Raw genomic sequence first — 19,920 nt, forward strand, 5'->3', positions numbered from 1 at the left:
TCTGTACCAGGTCAGCTCCACTCATCTGACTCACATACAGACACAAGCCTGGAAGCTGAAACACAGCCTGAGTATACAGAACATGACAGACTGGCGAGGTGAAAACTATGATCCCTTATTGATGTCACTTGCTAAATCCACTTCAATCGGTGTTGATGAAGGGGAGGAGACAGGTTAAAGAAGGATGTTTAAGCCTTGAGACAATTGAGACTTGTGAGGTTTGTGTAAGTGTGCCGTTCAGAGGGTGAATGGGCAAGACAAAATATGTAAAGGCCTTACGGGGTATGGTAGTAGGTGCCAGGCGCACTGGTTTGTGTCAAGAACTGTAACACTGCTGGGTTTTTCACGCTCAACAGTTTCCTGTGTGTCTCAAGAATGGTCCACCACCCAAAGGACATCCAGCCAACTTGACCCAACTGTAGGAAGCATTGGAGTCAACATGGGCCAGCATCCCTGTGGAACGCTTTCAATACCTTGTAAAGTCCATGCCCCGACAAATTGAGACTGTTCTGAGGGGAAAAGGGGGGGAAACTCAATATTAGGAAGGTGTTCCTAATGTTTGGTATACTCAGTGTATGTGTACTATCCTTTAACATATCAACTACCAGGAGAACCTCAAACAGAGATTCCTCTTCCTCTTCCCTCCAAGTGGACATAGGAGGTACAGGGTCAAGGCAACCGGATACTAGGTTCAGTTTGCTCCTAGCAGAACTTGGCTAGGCGAAGCAAACATATGTGACTCGCAGACTCCCTTAAAAAGATATTATCTTGACAAACGAGCAATATTACTGTTTGTTGCTCTTGAAACATTAGCTCATGAAACATCCTGTTCCTAGGCCGTCATTGAAAATAAGAATTTGTTCTTAACTGACTTGCCTAGTAAAATAAAGGTTAAAAAATAAATAAATACAAAAACACTGTACGCCACAACATACAGTAACACTTCCTCAAAATAGTCACAATCAATCTAAGGTAAATCAAGAAATCGGCCGTTCATTTATACGTTTGGCCAAGGAGGTCTTATTCGCGCAATTTTACATCTAACCTAGATGTTTGGTGCTGTATTTCTCAAGTGGAAAAAAAATGTGCATGAAAAATAGTAGTCTGTCGTGGAATGACAACAAATACTTAATTGAAGAATCCCTACTGTTGACCGATGATTGATGAATGGGCACCGAATATTGGCTTGTCTCAAGGAAAAAAAGTTATGTGCACCAACAGCCCCCCAAAAATGAGCAGAATGTTGCCGAACACCAAAACAAAACAAAACGACACTAAATGTTGTCATAATATATGCGTGGACTGTTTCAACCGGGAAGCATACTGTAAGCTTCAGAAAGGCAGAAGAAGGACAGAAAGGTCAAAGGTTTCTAAGAAGATGACCCCTACAACACATCACTGAAGATCAGGTGTTTGTACTGTATGTGTGCGTGTCTTTAATGCGTTGCGTAAAGAGCATGTTTGCACAAACATAAACCTTTACCCTTAAGACATATTTAAACGGAAGGAATTCACTGCATTCAGAGAGGGAGAAAGTGAGAGAATCTGTAAATATAGTTTGGTTTAGCTGTGTCTAACTGGGCCTGTGTGTGTGTGTGTGTGTGTGTGTGTGTGTGTGTGTGTGTGTGTGTGTGTGTGTGTGTGTGTGTGTGTGTGTGTGTGTGTGTGTGTGTGTGTGTGTGTGTGTGTGTGTGTGTGTGTGTGTGTGTGTGTGTGTGTGTGTGTGTGTGTGTGCGAGACAGAGACAGAGACAGAGACAGAGAAAGCTAGCAGCTGGGAGATGGGATGAAAAAGGAAGGAGAAGGGGGACGTGAATTGGGAATGGTTGTGGTGGTGGTGGTGTGGAGAGGAGAGGAATCGGACGGCCCAGTGGTTGTCTGGACATGCTCAGTAGGCTTGGACAGTTGTTCCTTGGTTAGTGGGAATGTTTTCAACATCCAGTAGGATCACACAGTGCTGTCAGAGTGATTGATGCTGCGTGCCTATTGCCTGTACTCATACACATACATCTCTGTGCTTCATAACCTCTTTCTCTCCCTTTCATTACTTTTCCCCCCTCCATTTCTCCTCTCACTCCCTCTCTCACCTCCCACACCACCCCCTTCTCTCTCTCCTCTTTCCCTCTCTTCCCCTCTCCTCCCTCTTCCCCTATCTCCTTCTCTCTCTTAGTCACTGGGAGGACTTCCAGGTCACTGAACGTGGAAGTTTGTGGAGGAAGAGAGAGAGTCAGGAGGAAAATATAGGGATGAGAAGAAAGAAGGGAAAGGGGGAATAGACATGTCTGCTAATTTAGATAGAGAGGAAGAATAGGAGACGGTGAAACGAACAATGAGAAGAGAAAGATGATGTCTGTGGAGGAAGATTGTAAGACAGTAGGATGAAGGGAAGAGAATAGACAGATGTGTCTAAAGGTAGAGGAAGAAGAGGAGGAGTAGATGGAGATATTACCACCTCTTTCTGGATGAGAGGAACAAAGAGAGATGTTATGGATGGAGAGTTTTACTGTGTCAGCAATGTACTGTACTTGGCTCTTCTCTCCATTCTCTCAGACCTCACATTCCTGTGTGTGTGTGTGTGTGTGTGTGTGTGTGTGTGTGTGTGTGTGTGTGTGTGTGTGTGTGTGTGTGTGTGTGTGTGTGTGTGTGTGTGTGTGTGTGTGTGTGTGTGTGTGTGTGTGTGTGTGTGTGTGTGTGTGTGTGTGTGTGCGTGTGCATGTGCAATGGGGAACCATCTATAAATGGACATCTTGAAAAGGAAAATACACCAAACAGACATACAGCCATAAAACACACACACACACACACACACACACACACACACACACACACACACACACACACACACACACACACACACACACACACACACACACACACACACACACACACACACACACACACACACACACACACACACACACACACACACACACACAGACCCAGGTGTATTTCTATCAGTAAGACATACTGTGGGCAGCCACACCTTCCTTTTCTCTCTCCTGCCTCCCTCCATCATGTCCCCCTCCTCTCTCTCCTGCCTCCCTCCATCATGTCCCCCTCCTCTCTCTCCTGCCTCCCTCCATCATGTCCCCCTCTTCACTCTCCTCTACTTTCTTCTCCTATTCCTCCCTCTCTCCTTTCCTCACTGGTCAGTTCTGTAATTACAGCTGTGGACATTGCAAACAATTAGAGCAATAGTTTATATTGATTGTATTCTATGTCAAGCACAGCTTCTGCATGTAGTGTCAGACAGTAGTGTGTCATTGTTACAGATAATTTCATACGTTTTCAGCAAAAGAAAAACATCTTCATGAGGTTGATCAGAGAGGAAGTCTGTCTATGTTTACAGAAATCAAAGTGAATTGGTCTCATACACAGTTTTTCAGATGTTATCGCAGGTGTATCTAGTTCTAACAACGCAGCAATATCTAGCAATACAATAAGAATAACAGTATCCCAGTTTAAAGCAGCCATCTTCCATTCCCTTTGGAACACATGTCACTCATACCAAAGACGGTACAGTATAAACATAGGCAGAAGCTGCTCCTCCAGTAGAAATCCCTGATCACGCTTGTAGGCGATGTCATGGCGACATATGCTGGCCAAGCTCATGCGCAGAAACATTTAATCGAGTCTAAGGGTCGACTTGCACCAAACTGCACATGTGCAAGCCATCAAATCAAAGACACTCTATTGAAATAAAGTTTTTGATGAAAATGAAAACGTGTCAGTTCGTCACTTTGTTAAGAGTAATAACATATTCAACTACTTAAAACATTGACTCGAATCTGGGTTGTGCCTTTAGGAAGAATTGTTAACTTCTTTCATTGACTTCTCAAACCCCAAAACACGGCCTGGACTGCTTGGTCTGCTTGGTCTGCTTCCTGGAAGTCTGGCGATGTTGTGCCTCTGGGTTTAGAAACTGTGTTCATCTTGTCTAGCCCCATTCGGACTCCTGTAACTAATGCAACCCAAACATCTGCTTTATATGATACACAGTGGGTCAGAGTAGGACTTGGTGGAACTGATGCTATCTCTACTGAATTCCTGGTGGCATCCTGTAGCTGACTGGTATTCATCTTAGAACTGCTGCCAGAACAGCCATGAGAGCCAGGAGTGTAACACACCTGATGCCCACGAACACAGTTGTATATGAAGAACATAAAGGAGGCAGTCTGGAAGCAGTCCAGGGGAAACACACACACAGACATGAAGGGCTCTAAAGTGCGACTAAAATCTCCCAGATATGAATTGTTTTAATGATAATGCTTCGATGTACCGTTGTTTCTGAGTGCCCTACACTTTTAGAAAACAGGGTTCCAAAAGGGTTCTTTGGCTGTCCCCATAGGAGAACCATTTTTGGCTCTAGGTAAAACCGTATATGGTTCCAGGTAAAAACCCTTTTGGGTTCCATTTAGAACCCTCTGTGGAAAGGGTTCTACATGGAACCCTCAAAAGTTCTACCTCGAACCAAAATGGGTTCTTCAAAGGGTTCTCCTATGGGGACAGTCGAATAACCATTTTAGGTTCTAGATAGCACCTTTTAGTTCTAACAGTGTAGAAAAAGCGAGTGCAGATTCTTTAGCAACATAGTTGCACCATTACGACAGCGAAACGGCTTGCTTCTGGCCCACCCAGGTGAAAAGATCAGTGTCCGGTTTCCCAATAGTGATGGAATTTAGGCTTATGAGTGTTTTAATGATCCATATTTCCTACAACAGCCGAAGATGTAACAAGCGTTTCCCACAACACCACACAGAGAGAACGGTCGGTAAGTCCGTCGTTGGAGCATGTTTCGATACTGATAGGATCGAAAGAAAGGGAGTACTGCTCTCAGATCAGTTTTCTCCATTCAAATCTTACCTTAACATTAGAATAATTTATCAATACAGACCAGGGATCAGCTCCTAAAGAGATACACTATATTACCAAAAGTATATGGACTTTTGCTCGTCTAATATCTCGTTTCAAAATCATGGGCATTAATACGGAGTTGTTCCTCCTTTGCTGTTATAACAGCCTCCACTCCACTTTCTACTAGATGTTGGAACATAGCTGCATGGACTTGCATCCATTCCGCCACAAGAGCATTAGTGAGGTTGGGAACTGATGTTGGGCGATTGGGCATGACTTGCAGTCGGCATTCCAATTCATCATAATGGTGTTCGATGGGGTTGAGGTCAGAGCTCTGTGCAGGCCAGTTAAGTTCTTCCACACTGATCTCATCAAACCATTTCTGTATGGACCTCGCTTTGTAAACGGGGGCATTGTCATGCTGAAACAGAAAAGGGCCTTCTCCAAAAGGTTTCCACAAAGTTCAAAGCACAGAATCGTCTAGAATGTCATTGTGTGCTGTAGCGTTAAGAGTTCCCTTCACTGGAATTAAGGGGCCTAGCCAGAACCATGAAAAACCACCCCAGACCATTATTCCTCCTCCACCAAACTTTACAGTTGGTACTATACATTGGGGCAGGTAGCATTCTCTTGGCATCTGCCAAACCCTGATTAGTCAGTTGGACTGACAGATGGTGAAGCGTGATTCTTCACTCCCGAGAAAGCGTTTCCGCTGCTCTAAAGTCCAATGGCGGAGAGCTTTTCACCACTCTAGCCGATGGTTGGCATTCCACATGGTGATCTAAGGCTTGTGTGTGGCTGCTCAGCCATGGAAACCCATTTCATGAAGTTCCCGACAAACAGCTCTTGAGCTGAGGCCGTTTGGAACTCGATAATGAGTGTTGCAACTGAGGACAGATGATTTTGACACGCTACACTCTTCAGCCTTTGGCGGTCCCGATCTGTGAGCTTGTGTGGCCTACCACCGTTGTTACTCCTAGATGTTTCCACTACACAATAACAGCACTTACAGTTGGCATGTGCAGCTCTAGCAGGACATAAATTTTACGAACTGACTTGTTGGGAAGGTGGCATCCTATGACGGTACCACGTTAAAAGTCACTGAACTCTTCATTAAGGCTATTCTACTGCCAATGTTTTCTATTGAGATTACATGGCTGTGTCCTCCATTTTATACACCTGTCAGCAAGAGGTGAGGCTGAAATAGCCGAATCCACTAGTTTGAAGTGGTGTCCACATACTTTTGTATATATAGTGCATTACCACCTATGGCTGTAAATATTGAGGCCGCTTATTCTAATGCTTACCCTATAATAATGCACTAAATCACATCAGTAGCATACAAGTAGCAAAATAGAACTCAATGAATTGAACATGAAATGTATTTCAATATGATTGGGCTATGGCCTACTGTTTAATTTAATGCAGTCATCTCGGTTTTCATTTGAAGCAGCTTTTTATACACCGCTTGTTTGTATCAATTGCAAAGACATTGGCAACTTTGTATTTGTAGTCAACTTTGTTCCGACGTTTCAGTGGTCACAGAGAGACAGACAAGCCATGTGATTCTATGTTTAGCGAATATCTGAGAGTCTGAGGCAGGCGTTAGATTACGAGCGTTTTGAAGTGCCACGTTAATAACAGTGGTTTTGGTAAACAGCTCTGAGATTTAACGATGCTCCTACGAAGGTTCTAGCGATGAACTTAGCCTTAAGATGTGTCGTGTTTTTGGCTATGCCGGATTAAGTGATATGACATGCTATTCCATAAAATAATTTCTCCGTAATTAATATTACATGATTGAGCTAATCATGTAAATGTAATTAACTAGAGAGTCGGGCACCACAAAATAATATTGATAGAGCTGTTATCTTCTGAATAAACTCTTAAAGACCTAGTAATATTTTACATCAATAGCAGTCAATATGAATCGTCATCTTAATTCATCTTAATTCAGTCTCATCTGAAAGCTGCACGAACCCTGGCCAACAAGTTGAATCAGCAATACAAAATTGGGTTTAATTATTTATTTACTAAATACCTAACTAATCACACAGAATTACACATACACATAATTAAATCATAACTTGATTACAAGTTATGTCATAAAGGAAAACGTCCCTAGCGGGCGGAACAGATATGACAGCTTGTTACACAAAAGAAAAGGGCTGGGTTTGAGTGAAAGAGCTGGAAGACTGAGGAGGGCGAAGCTGTGGGCGAAGCTGTGCTATCGTAAATACAGTATCTTATGCATTCTAAATTACCGCCCATTTGGAAAAGGAAAATGCTAAAAATATTTACTCATCGGTTAACATTACTCAAAAGATTACCACAATTTGCAGATACACTTTTACAATAGCAAACAGGCTAAGAACTTTTAACTAGCTAAGTTACTTACTGCAGAGTAGGGCAACTAAACATGAAAAGAAAGGGGGAGATATCAGACTTATTTTTAAAGAAGCACAAACAGGCAGATCAGGTGCAAACAGACCCCAGGCCTTGCATCACCACCGGACCCCAGAGCAGCTCCCTGAGGCTCGTCAGAGTCAGTGTGGTCAGACTTCACAAGGACCCAGTCTACCACCACCAGGTCAGAGCATCTCCCAGACAGTCAGTCTGTTCAGAATTTAAGTTTAGCTTCAGCTTGTAATAGATGATTTTGTCTGATTAAGCATCACTTTAAAATGTTGGTTGTTGATTCATGCGTGTTCTTGTTTTGATGGCTGTGGCATTTTTATTGTGATTATACACTAAGGGATGACACAGAGACCTCTGGCTCTGAGCAAGACAGTGAGCCAGAGCTGCCAGGAGATGTCATCAAGCCCCTCCCAACTGTATCAAACAACAGATATGATGTTCCAAAAATACCTAATGGTAGGCCGGGCCTATACCTTAAACTACACATTTTAGTTAGCAGCTGTTAGTATCTAATATTTTGGTTCCCTTAATTATACATTTCCATGGAGATATGACACATTATTTAACATGTATTTCAGACATTTCAAGATCCAGAGAAGAGGGTCCTGTACAGCCCTGTTTGAAAACATTTCCCAGAACTCAGCATGGTACTAGGAAAAGGGCTTTCAACAGCTCATGGAAAAAGGACAATTCATGGCTTGAATATTCTGTAAATCAAGATTAGTCTTATTGTTTCGCCTGTAGGCATTTTTCTCTGCCCAATACACCTGAATCTGCCTTCACATCACAGTCAGGTTTTTGTAACTGGAAAAAAGTGCTGTTTAAAGATTGTGGGTTTAAGCTCCATTCAAAGGCAGAGCATCATATCAATGCTATGTATGCTTGGAATCAGCATAAAAGGGCTATTGACAGCAACTCATCAATGTTAGATGTCATAAATGAGGACCGAAAAAAGAAAGTGGAGGAAAACTGTACTTACATTAAAACAATTGCAGATGTGCTCAACTGCCACTCAAAATATAGTGTAGAGAGGTCATCGAGAGTGATGACACTCACAAGGGTCATTTTCTGACAATGACCCTCTCATAGAGAAAATGATGGATGCAAGGATGAACACAAGCCACCAAATCCAGAACAAAGTGAAATAATAGGAGAAGTAAAAGAAAGTGAAGTTTTTAGTGTAATTGCAGATGAAACCAAAGATTTAAAGAAAAAATAACAAATGTCTTTAGTTGTGAGGTACTATTACAACGGGGCCATCCACGAAAGCTTTTCACACTTTCAGTCAGCTGAAAGCTTAGATGCAGCACGGCTCACAAAAATGATAATTGATTGCCTTGAAAAACATGGTCTGGACTACAGAAATATTCTTGTGGGGCATTCGTCATGAGCGGTGTGTCTGCACGGATTAAAAACAGTGCAAGATTAGCAGTGCACTGTAAATTAATTTGGTTCTTGTCGATGCTGTAAAATCAGTGCCTGAGGCAGTTAACTTTTTTGCTCTCACACTGGCACCAATGTGCGGCCACACCAATGTGCCAGCCGCACCAATATGTCGGAGGAAACACCATGCACCTGGCAATCTTGGTTACCGTGCACTGCCCACCACCGGAGTCACTGGTTGCATATCAACCAAGCCCTCCCTAACCCAGACGGCGCTAGGCCAATTGTGCATAGCCCCACGGACTTCCCGGTTGTGGCCGGCTGCGACAGAGCCTGGGCGCAAACCCAGAGTCTCTGGTGGCACAGCTAGCACTGTGATGCAGTGCCCTAGACCACTGCGCCACCCGGGAGGCCCCTGCAGTGTGTTATCTTATCTCCTTGGTGCTTGAGCTTTATTTTCTGAAAATATTTTGGATGTTCAACACTTATAGACCCAGATTATATATTAATGAAAACAGAGTCTCTCCTGTATGTGTGTGTGTGTGTGTGTGTGTGTGTGTGTGTGTGTGTGTGTGTGTGTGTGTGTGTGTGTGTGTGTGTGTGTGTGTGCGTGCGTGTGTGTGTGCGTGTGTGCGTGCGTGCGTGCGTGCGTGCGTGCGTGCGTGCGTGCGTGCGTGCGTGCGTGTGTGTGTGTGTGTAAAGCAAGACTATGAAGCTTTTTCAGCCATGGGGAGCAGAGGGAGGGTTTGGGTAGGTGGTATACTTAACTTGGCGTACTAAATCGAAATGTGGCTTTAGTGCCCTTTTTGTTGAAAAACTTCTGCTTGGTTGTCATACAGTGATTACATAAAGGTCTGTAGTTGAGTGAGAAATCAAACCAGAAAAGCATATTCATGTGAGGAACCCATCATTCTGTGCCTGGCCAATGCGGCCGTACGGTAGCAGCATGGTGAAGCTACAGATACTGGCACCTACTGAAATAAGTATTACCCATAAATCTCCTGGAGACGCCATTCATTCATGAGTCACACAAGCTTCACCAGAGTGGCGTCTGTGAGAAATAACAGGTCCAGCACAGTCTGACCATGTGTGTGTGCATGTGTGTATGTGTCTGCGTGTGTGTGTGTGTGTGTGTGTGTGTGTGTGTGTGTGTGTGTGTGTGTGTGTGTGTGTGTGTGTGTGTGTGTGTGTGTGTGTGTGTGTGTGTGTGTGTGTGTGTGTGTGTGTGTGTGTGTGTGTGTGTGTGTGTGTGTGTGTGTGTGTGTGTGTGTGTGTGTGAGATCCTCTGTGAGGGTAAGGAAGATCCCATAGAGACTTGTCCAGCCTGAACCACCATGGAGTCATTCAGACCAAACTGAGGGGGCTGTAGGTTTAGGACCCATGCCAGCTTGTCTAATAACAGCCTGAGGGGGCTGTAGGTTAGCCCATGCCAGCTTGTCTAATAACAGCTAATAGCAGGTTAGTGTGACCAAACCCTGTGTGACTGAGTGTAGTGGAGAGGAGCTCCAACCCTCGCTGGGCCATCCTTCCAAATCGCTTCTCGTTGACTCGACTACGTACGCGAAGCCTCGATGTCCGAGGCTGCTCTAACCCAATTACAATGTATTTACCCACATTTCATAGAAGCAATTTGAAGGAGCTCATTCAGTAGCTAAATACAATGCTCGTGAATGATGGTCTCTTTCATAGCATATATGTTTTGGTAACAAGCTGCATCATGGATTGATGAAGTTTCATGATGTAGGTCTACACGTGTCTGACAGATAACTCTGGGGAGTCAATGACAACAGGTTGGGGCGTCTGACACTAAACAGAAATCATGTTCCGTATCTCTCATGTTGTCAAAATGTTTCCCATCCTCTCAAATTTGTCACACTCACACACACGCACATGTCCACACACACACACACGTCCACACACACACACACACACGCACATGTCCACACACACACGCACATGTCCACACACACACACACATGTCCACACACACACGCACATGTCCACACACACGCACATGTCCCCACACACACGCGCATGTCCACACACACGCACATGACCACACACACACACGTCCACACACACACACATGTCCCCACACACACGCGCATGTCACACACACACACATGCACATGTCCACACACACACGCGCCAGTCTACACACACTCATGCACATGTCTACACACACGTATATGTCCACACACATACATACACAAACATACACACACACTTATATGTCCACACACATACTTACACAAACACACTCACACACATGTACATGTCCACACACATACACAGACACACACACTAAAGGTTTAAGTTACAGACTGCTCATCATGTATCACTTTGGGTCGTTGTAATGCTTTCTCAGTGTACACTCTGGCTGTCCTTGTCCAGTTGATCATTTGTTAGTATGAGGCAATGAGAGATTAGTCACACGGCCTGCTAATAGAAAGTCATTGAAAGTTTGCACCTACTCCACAAAACCCCCAAACACTTTCACGCTCTTAAGAACTTTTGATGGATCTATTTACTCTCTGAGTTGCAATTTGGTGGAGTAAGTGTGTGTGAGAGTTAAACTGGCCCTGTCAAATGTCTCAGCATCGAGTCATTTCACCCAACCCTGGTCCTGGAAAGAAGTTTGGGTTACTTACATAAATACTCACTCAAAATAACTTTGTATACAGGAGTCTGCTGAATGTGAATGCAACATAAAAAATACATCTGAGTCATTTACAGTGGGACCCTGGCCAAGCATGGATGGCCAAAACAGAATATCTATCATTTGTCAGAAAACACATTTCTGCTACAAAAGCAGCTATGAACAGAGCATGTCCTTAATCCACCTCTCAATTCTACTGTATCACAGTCTGGACTGTTCTGTCTCCACCATAATGAATCCATATGCTCACACATACACTCACTCACACAAACACACGCATGCATGCACTCACTCACACCCACACACACACCTTTATTTTTGTGAAATTTCAGGACGTTTTGGGGAGTAAAAATGCTTGACCATTAAAAATCATATTTTCTCTACGCCTTACCTAACCTTAACCCTAACCCTCAACCTACCATTTAACCTTAACCCCAAAACACACACACTGTACCATCAGGACAGAATGAGGCTATTTGACTATAGCGCTAACACACCCATCCACCCAACACATCGTCTTCATACACCCATGTGCCTGGGTCTGCGTTATGTCTCCCCTCTTCTCTCGCTGGCTCTGCCTCTTTCTCTCTCTTCTTGTCTCATTTTCCCTCCATATGGAATTGTTGGAAAGCATTCCTGCACGTCAGGCTCCCATCGCCATGGAAATGAGACGGGCCCCCTTCAAAGGCACGAGAGGGCGAGTGCCCACTGGGGGAGAGAGGGTGGCACGGCCATATTAGAATCGCCAGTCGCCTGAGAAATGGTCAGGGGTCAACGCAGTTGTCATTCTTCATAGCCAAGCTAGTGGATAGAGCTGGGACTGGTGTATAGAATGCCAGCAGCATCCCACCCTGCATCCCACTGCTGGCTTGCCTCGGAAGCTAAGCAGGGTTGTTCCCTGGATTACTGTAAAGACCAGATGCTGCTGAAGTGGTGTTGGATGGCCAGTAGAAGGCACTCTTTCCCCTGGTAGAAAACAAACAAAAACATCCCAATGCCCCAGGGCAGTGATTGGGGACATTCCCCTGTGTAAGGTGCTGTTTTTCAGATGGGAAGTTAAATGGGTGTCCTGACTCTCTGTGGTCACTAAAGATCCCATGACACTTATTGTAAGAGTAGGGGTGTGAACCCTGGCTAAATTCCTAATCTAGCCCCATATCATCCCCAGCTTCCAATTGGCTCATTCATCTACCCTGTAACTATTCCCCAGGTTGTTGCTGCAAATAAGAATGTGGTCTCAGTCAACTCACCTGGTAAAATAAGGGTTAAAAAAAGAGTTGGTACTGGTGTATAGAGCTAGGACTGGTTTATAGAGCAGAGGCTTGGGAATGGGACTAGATCCAGGGCTGCGACTGACTGTTGGGAAAAGGGTCTGCAACTGGATATGGGTATATGAAAGGGGCTGGTGTTGGTGTATAGAGGTTGGATGGCTGTGGCTATAACCTAATAATTATATAATATATATATATATATACACAGTTGTTTGTAGTTGTAAGATTACATACACCTTAGCGAAATACATTTAAACTCAGTTTTTCACAATTCTTGACATTTAATCCTAGTAACAATTGCCTGTTTTAGGTCAATTAGGATCACCACTTTATTTTAAGAATGTGAAATGTCAGAATAATAGTTGAGAGAATGATTTATTTCAGATTTGATTTCTTTCATCACATTCCCAGTGGGTCAGAACTTTACATGCACTCAATTAGCATTTTGTAGCATTGCCTTTAAAATGTTTAACTCAAACATTTTGGGTAGCCTTCCACAAGCTTCCCACAATAAGTTGGGTGAATTTTGGCCCATTCCTCCTGACAGAGCTGGTGTAACTGAGTCAGGTTTGTAGGCCTCCTTGCTCACACATGCTTTTTCAGTTCTGCCCACAAATTTCTATAGAAGTGAGGTCATATATACATACAGCTGAAGTCGGAAGTTCACATACACTTAGGTTGGAGTTATTAAAACAAGTTTTCAACCACTCCACACATTTCTTGTTAACAAACTATAGTTTTGGCAAGTCGGTTAGGACATCTACTTTGTTCATGACTCAGCTCAGACCAGCTCTGACTCAGGAGGAAATGGGCCAAAATTCACCCAACTTATTGTGGGAAGCTTGTGGAAGGCTGCCTGAAACATTTAACCTAAGTTAAACTATTTGAAAGGCAATGCTACCAAATACTAATTGAGTGTATGCAAACTTCTGTGTCACGGTGGTCATAAGGAGGAGACCAAGGCACAGCATGATAAGCGTATATTCTATTTTATTAAACGAATGCAACACTGAACAAAACTATACAAAATAACAAAACGTGATGCAATATGACTTGTGCGAACAGGCAAATAAACATAGAATAATAACCCACAAAACCAAAATGGCAACCTAAATAGGATCCCCAATCAGAGACAACGATAAACAGCTGCCTCTGATTGGGAACCAATTCAGGCCACCATAGACCTACATATACCTAGACATACTAAAACCCCATAGATATACAAAAACCCTAGACAGGACAAAAACACCTCGACAATACAAAAAAAACCTAGACATACAAAAACCCCTAAACATTACACTACACAAACCACCCTCGTCACACCCTGACCTAACCAAAATAATAATAATATAATATATGCCATTTAGCAGATGCTTTTATCCAAAGCAACTTACAGTCATGTGTGCATACATTCTATGTATGGGTGGTCCCGGGGATCAAACCCACTCCCATGGTGTTACAAGCGCCATGCTCTACCAACTGAGCTACAGAAGGACCACATAAAGAAAACAAAGATAACTAAGGTCAGGGCTTGACATTCTGACACACTGTGAATGTGATGAAAGAAATAAAAGCTGAAATAAATCATTCTCTCTACTATTCTCTCTATCAATCTGAAATTTCACATTCTTAAAAAAGTGGTGATCCTAACTAACCTAAAACAGGGAATTTTTACTTGGATTAAATGTCAGGAATTGTGAAAAACTGAGTTTAAATGTACTTCAGATGGAAGTTTACCTTAGCCAAATACATTTAAACTCAGTTTTTCACTATATATACTGAGTGCATAAAACATTAAGAACACCTTCCTAATACTGAGGTGCATCTCCCTGCTTTTGGCCTCAGAACAGCCTCAATTCGTCAGGACAGGGACTCTACGAGGTGTTGAAAGCAATCCACAGAGTTGCTGGCCCATGTTGACTCCAATGCATCTCACAGTTCTGTCCAGTTGGCTGGGTGTCCATTGGGTGGTGGACCTTTCTTGAGTTACAGTTCATGTAAGGAAATCAGTCAAATCAAATCAAATTTATTTATATAGCCCTTCGTACATCAGCTGATATCTCAAAGTGCTGTACAGAAACCCAGCCTAAAACCCCAAACAGCAAACAATGCAGGTGTAAAAGCACGGTGGCTAGGAAAAACTCCCTAGAAAGGCCAAAACCTAGGAAGAAACCTAGAGAGGAACCGGGCTATGTGGGGTGGCCAGTCCTCTTCTGGCTGTGCCGGGTAGAGATTATAACAGAACATGACCAAGATGTTCAAATGTTCATAAATGACCAGCATGGTCAAATAATAATAAGGCAGAACAGTTGAAACTGGAGCAGCAGCACAGTCAGGTGGACTGGGGACAGCAAGGAGCCATCATGTCAGGTAGTCCTGGGGCACGGTCCTAGGGCTCAGGTCCTCCGAGAGAGAGAAAGAAAGAGAGAATTAGAGAGAGCATATGTGGGGTGGCCAGTCCTCTTCTGGCTGTGCCGGGTGGAGATTATAACAGAACGTGGCCAAGATGTTCAAATGTTCATAAATGACCAGCATGGTTGAATAATAGTAAGGCAGAACATTTGAAACTGGAGCAGGAGCATCGGCCAGGTGGACTGGGGACAGCAAGGAGTCCTCATGTCAGGTAGTCCTGGGACATGGTCCTAGGGCCCAGGCCAGTTGAAACTGGAGCAGCAGCATGGCCAGGTGGACTGGGGACAGCAAGGAGTCATCATGTCAGGTAGTCCTGGGGCATGGTCCTAGGGCTCAGGTCCTCCGAGAGAGAGAAAGAAAGAGAGAAGGAGAGAATTAGAGAACGCACACTTAGATTCACACAGGATACCTGAATAGGACAGGAGAAGTACTCCAGATAAACAAACTGACCCTAGCCCCCGACACATAAACTACTGCAGCATAAATACTGGAGGCTGAGACAGGAGGGGTCAGGAGACACTGTGGCCCCATCCGAGGACACCCCGGACAGGGCCAAACAGGAAGGATATAACCCCACCCACTTTGCCAAAGCACAGCCCCCACACCACTAGAGGGAAATCTTCAACCACCAACTTACCATCCTGAGACAAGGCCGAGTATAGCCCACAAAGATCTCCGACACGGTACAACCCAAGGGGGGGAACCCAGACAGGCCGACCACAACAGTGAATCAACCCACCCAGGTGACGCACCCCCGCCAGGGATGGCACGAGAGAGCCCCAGCAAGCCAGTGACTCAGCCCCCGTAACAGGGTTAGAGGCAAAGAATCCCAGTGAAAAGAGGGGAACCGGCCAGGCAGAGACAGCAAGGGCGGTTCGTTGCTCCAGAGCCTTTCCGTTCACCTTCCCACTCCTGGGCCAGACTACACTCAATCATATGACCCACTGAAGAGATGAGTCTTCAGTAAAGACTTAAAGGTTGAGACCGAGTTTGCGTCTCTGACATGGGTAGGCAGACCGTTCCATAAAAATGGAGCTCTATAGGAGAAAGCCCTGCCTCCAGCTGTTTGCTTAGAAATTCTAGGGACAATTAGGAGGCCTGCGTCTTGTGACCGTAGCGTACGTGTAGGTATGTACGGCAGGACCAAATCAGAGAGGTAGGTAGGAGCAAGCCCATGTAATGCTTTGTAGCTTAGCAGTAAAACCTTGAAATCAGCCCTTGCTTTGACAGGAAGCCAGTGTAGAGAGGCTAGCACTGGAGTAATATGATCAAATTTTTTGGTTCTAGTCAGGATTCTAGTAGCCGTATTTAGCACTAACTGAAGTTTATTTAGTGCTTTATCCGGGTAGCCGGAAAATAGAGCATTGCAGTAGTCTAACCTAGAAGTGACAAAAGCATGGATTAATTTTTCTGCATCATTTTTGGACAGAAAGTTTCTGATTTTTGCAATGTTACGTAGATGGAAAAAAGCTGTCCTCGAAATGGTCTTGATATGTTCTTCAAAAGAGAGATCAGGGTCCAGAGTAACGCCGAGGTCCTTCACAGTTTTATTTGAGACGACTGTACAACCATTAAGATTAATTGTCAGATTCAACAGAAGATCTCTTTGTTTCTTGGGACCTAGAACAAGCATCTCTGTTTTGTCCGAGTTTAATAGTAGAAAGTTTGCAGCCATCCACTTCCTTATGTCTGAAACACATGCTTCTAGCGAGGGCAATTTTGGGGCTTCACCATGTTTCATTGAAATGTACAGCTGTGTGTCATCCGCATAGCAGTGAAAGTTTACATTATTGAAATACATTCATTAGGCCCTAATATATGGATTTCACATGGCTGAGAATACAGATATGCATATGTTGGTCACAGATTTTTTTAAATGTAAAGGTAGGGGCAGAGATCAGAAAACCAGTCAGTATCTGGTGTGATCACCATTTGCCTCATGCAGCGCGACCAATCTCCTTCACATAGAGTTGACCAGGCTGTTGGTTGTGGCCTGTGGCATGGTGTCCCACTCCTCTTCAATGGCTGTGTGAAGTTGCTGGATGTTGGTGGGAACTGGAACATGCTGTCGTACACGTCAATCCAGAAACTTGTATTTGTCTTTTTTTATTTAACTAGGCAAGTCAGTTAAGAAGAAATTATTATTTACAATGAAGGCCTACACCGTCCAAATCCAGACGACACTAGGCCAATTGTGCGCCGCCCTATCAGACACCCAATCACAGCTGGTTGTGATACAGCCTGAATTTGAACCAGGGTGTCTTGTGGTGATGCCTCAAGCACTGAGATGCAGTGCCTTGAGTAAATTGAGACATGGTTTGTGTATGTGTTCCATCCTGAGGGTGAATGGGCAAGACAAAATATTTAAGTGCCTTTGAACAGGGTATGGTCATAGGTGCCAGGCGCAACAGTTTGAACTGATACGCTGTTGGGTTTTTCACACTCATCAGTTTCCCATTTGTATTAAGAATGGTCTTTGTAAATACTATATACCAGTTCAAATATGAGTGCAAAATAAAGCATTACCCCCTCCTCTCCCAGAAGCAGCCGGCCAGACACAACCCCAAAACGGAATCCCCTCTGGCCCAAGCCAGAGACACAACTAGACAGGATCAGGACCGCCGTTAAAGCCCAAATTGAAACAGACAGAGAAACACACACACAGACACACATACACAAACACACAATCCTACCATAGGAGCATCAGCCAAAGACAACCCAAATGTCTGTCTGCGTTACTGACCTTCAGAAGGAAATGCACAAGACGGAGAATAATCGTGTAAGACTAGAAGGAGGTCTGGACGGCCTTGTTGGACCGCTCTTCTATCTGTTGGACCAGAGCTCTGCTCGTTGGATTGGACGTCTGGGTCCTGGATGGGAATGAAAAGTTAGAAAATACACACAGATGCATGTATACATTAACAAACATATTCTTGTTTCTCTCACGTGCAGACAGCAGCCCCAGACAGATAAATGTAGGAGAGGAAGCAACACAAGATCAGTAGAGAAGCGGAGAGTGACGAGGTCAGGGAGGTTGAGGTCAGGGAGGTTGAGGTCAGGGAGGTTGAGGTCAGGGAGGTTGAGGTCAGGGAGGTTGCGGGCAGAGAGGTGTTCCTATTTCCACTTGGCATGCCTGAGGGTTGGCTTAGGGGTGAGAGAAATACCTCTCACTGCAGTAAGATTACGCATGAGTGAGTGACACTGCTACATTCAAACACACACACAGTTTCACCTATGTACCACACACACACAGAGAGACACACACACAGAGACACACACACACAGAGACACACACACAGATCACATGGACACTTTTTGGTCAACTTTTTGGGTCACACTCACTGCTGTAAAAATTCTGTGAATTGTTGGACTTCCTTGAGGAAGAATGGAGTGACATTTCTCAGATAGCCTGTACCAATCTGTGTTGACTCCTGTTCACAATGTCACAATTGCAGCCCAACATCTGAGGACCTAACAGGACCTCTGTTAGGCTAGAAGTTCACCACAACCACATGAACTGACCAGGAGCGGATATCCCTTATGACTTGACTTTCCCTCTGTATCATTTCTCACTGTACTCCTGCATTGCTGCATTTGACTTTTCTTTATGTCAGTAGTTCTGACATCATTCATTCATACCTGTGGTTGAATCTTGTGCATGACTTTTAAGTAGTAGCCTATCTATTGTCAAATGGTATGTGTTGACTCGGAGGCTTGGCAGGAAACATACTGTAAAACCACCAGAGAACCTAAGAAAGCAGCCATTTTTTAAAAATGTATCCTCAGAAAGTGTGAACCCTATGAACTCTATGGTAAGTATGAATTTGACAGAAACGTGGAATAATAGCCTCTCCAACAAATGTATTCCATCCTTCTTCCATCAGTATTTCTCATTCACAAAGGTCAGCTGTGACAACCAATTGGAATGAACTGGCTACCTAACTGGCCAAGAAAACTCCTTCCTGCTGCATATTTTGACCAGACCAGCTCTCCAAACAAAAAGCTTTGGTTCAGAGGGCTGATCTCTAACATACTGGTGTTTAGCCTACAGTACAGACTTTGACCAACAGAGCTCTGTGTTCTGTATAAGAGAGGGGCAGAGTGAGGGATAGACAGTGACAAGAGGGATTCGGTGAGGGAGAGAAAGAAAAATATAGAGAGAGAGGTAGAGGGTGAGAGACAGTGTGTGAGAGAAACTGTGTGTGAGAGAAACAGTCAAACTACAGTAAGTGACAAGATATTCAGTTCAATGGCATTCTTGAAATTGCCCAGCCTTTGTAAGTACATCACTATAACAGCATATTTCTGAGACTGTATACCAATCAATCAGTATTACTTCTCACATAATATTTACTATTACAGTCAAACTCAAACATTAGCATTGCAATTTGAACAGTGTTTTAACGGGTTAAATAGTAATTGGCTACCGTAACACAAAGAATAACCAAAGCCAAGAAACACCATCTCCCAGTTCCAGCTCTGATGCTCTTTGTTATACTGTGGCTTGACGGAGCATCCTCATTTCCTAAGAACATCTGGGAGGGTTCACAGTAGAAGGTCAGAGACACACACAAAGCCTAGCCAAAACCAGCCACGTTATATGATTCATTATTTAACGAAAGAAAGAACGTGTTAAGAAACATAACAGAGAATCATTTCTTTTCCCACCTACCTATTTTGAGTAAAACTGCTATGACTTGTAGGCTGAAACGCATTTGAGTTTCTTCTGATCTGGTGGGTTATTTTCAGAAGCTTTCATGTGAAGTATAAATGTCCTTGTCAGTTCATTTGTCTGATAGTATGTCTGATAACAGGGCTATTAGTAATGTTATCATTTTGCTCCATCAGCTGTTTGAAAGCCAAGGCATTGCTCAGTCAGTTAGTAGTCTCGTAAACCTGACCCTAGGCAACAGCATTGGAAACA

At 43.9% G+C, this 19,920-nt stretch overlaps 1 protein-coding gene across 1 annotated transcript in view; it reads left to right on the forward strand.

The window, feature by feature from the left end:
- col8a1a (collagen, type VIII, alpha 1a) overlaps positions 1-19,920 on the forward strand; it is a 35,589-nt gene that overhangs the window by 11,918 nt on the left and 3,751 nt on the right. The window lies entirely within an intron of this gene.

The sequence above is a fragment of the Oncorhynchus gorbuscha genome, linkage group LG01 (assembly GCF_021184085.1).
Source record: "Oncorhynchus gorbuscha isolate QuinsamMale2020 ecotype Even-year linkage group LG01, OgorEven_v1.0, whole genome shotgun sequence".
In the NCBI taxonomy this organism is placed as follows: Eukaryota; Metazoa; Chordata; class Actinopteri; order Salmoniformes; family Salmonidae; genus Oncorhynchus; species Oncorhynchus gorbuscha.